Here is a 1,908-nt window from a genome sequence, read left to right on the forward strand (position 1 = left end):
TGTCTTTCCACATGGCCGTCTTGCAACATATCTGGTCTCTCCAAAGACAAGTCTCTGAGTCTCTTCAGCACACCCCCACTCCCTATTCTGAGCTCAGGGTTGTTGGCATGTAGGCAGCGCTGGGCAAACACTAGCTGATTGACAGGCTTTTCTAACTCTAGCCATCTTTTTTTTTGGGGGGGGAGAGGTTTTTGCTATAGGGCGCACGTGCTCGCTCACCAGACAGGCAGAGAGAGATAGAGAGACAGAAAGCGAGAAATCATTCCCCAGGGGGGACGGTGATGCCGCAATCCCTTCTCCTCCACTCTCCTCTTGGGATCTTGGGTATACACGCACACGCGCCCGGTGTGAGTTTAAGCCACCGGGTCTAGGACTTGAACCGCAGTCGACTACGTGGGAGAACAGCAACATAGCCATTAGGCTAACTGCTGGTCCCGGGACTGTCTTCTTATGACACCAAGAGGTAGAGAGGACGGGTCCACCAGCTCATTCCTGTATATATAACATTTTTAAAATCTACTTCTATTTGAGATAAGAACACCCAGGTTAACTAAAATATCATTCATCTTTGCTTCTGGCTAGAATTTCACCAACTTATATGGTAAGTCTGGTTATCTCAGGTTAACCAGAAGCACTGACTGGAAGTTGAACATGTTGCATAAAATTTAGAAATGGAAAAGCAGGATGCATATCGATTAACCCAGTGTGAGGGAAAAGTAGTTCAAACATAGGGTCCACAGAGATCAAAAGGGAAAGGTTCACAGTGGTAAACAGGCTACACTTCCTCCACCTCACCCCCACTCCCATCTCGTCAATGTTCTTATTGCCCAATTTCCTCACGTCCCAGGGAGAGTCAGAAAGAGTGGGGGATAAGATAGGGCAGGAAGAGAGCACCTCAGTGGAGGGCCATGAAAGGACCCTGAAGCTCATTTGGAATGACTCAGAAAGAGAGGGGGATTGGGCCAGCTCATGGCACGGTGGCTAAGATGGCTGGATCCCACGTGACCACTGGCACAGTTTAAGTCCAGATCCGGCAGCTTCAGAAACCTGCCAGGGGTGTGGTGTGTGTGTGTGTGTGTGTGTGTGTGTGTGTGTGTGTGTGCGTGCACATGCACATGCATGTGTGCATGTCCAAAATCCTGAAAGGAGGAGTGATGGAAGAGAAGAGAATGAGATGTGGCCATTCCCCATGGGCAGTGCTTTCTCACTTTCCTTCTCTGTTTCCTCCTTAGCCTGTGAGAGCACATGCCCTCCACATTCTGGCAAATTAAATATATATATATATATAACAATGAAGGTTGGGGGTTCAGAAAGGTGACAGTGGGAAAAGAGAGAGAGAGGCCAGGTGCCCACACTCAGTCTAAGCCAAGGGTTTAGAGGAGATGGAAGAGGCCAGAAAGGGACTAAGGAAGGGGAGTGAGGTTGGGTGAGGGCAACAGGAAGTCTAGGAGGCAAGAAGTCTGGAGACTCCGCTGGCCTCCTGAAGGCCCCTCCTCTCTAGGACCTGCTGACTCCTGTCCCCTGGCTGCCTCTCCAACTGCCACCATTAGAAGTGATGCCTCTTGCAATCTGGAAACTTCCTGAATTAGTGACTTTCTGCAACCCTTGCCTTGAACTCCAACCTCTACCAGTCAAGTCTGTGGACTACCTGCGTGTGGCTTACTCTTACCCTACCTCACCCACGCTCACCTTAGAAGGCCTTCTCCTGCCCCTCCCCAGCCACAGGTATGATGACTTGGCATTCTGTGCAACCTTCTCCCCAGTCCCCACTCCCCACTCCCCCCCCCCCAGGGATTCTGGGCTGTTTCCTCACGGTGGGTGGGGGTGGGGGTGCAAAGGGAACAAGAACGTGGCTCCCAAGGAACTTGGCTGGGCCCTGACACTGACTCACAGTCACAGGACTCAGAC

General features: G+C 51.2%; 1 protein-coding gene across 1 annotated transcript in view; it reads right to left on the reverse strand.

Moving 5' to 3' along the window:
- LRP1 (LDL receptor related protein 1) overlaps positions 1 to 1,908 on the reverse strand; it is a 94,583-nt gene that overhangs the window by 66,538 nt on the left and 26,137 nt on the right.

This window comes from Tupaia chinensis, unplaced genomic scaffold, assembly GCF_000334495.1.
Source record: "Tupaia chinensis unplaced genomic scaffold, TupChi_1.0 Scaffold150006_1, whole genome shotgun sequence".
NCBI classification, from domain to species: Eukaryota; Metazoa; Chordata; class Mammalia; order Scandentia; family Tupaiidae; genus Tupaia; species Tupaia belangeri.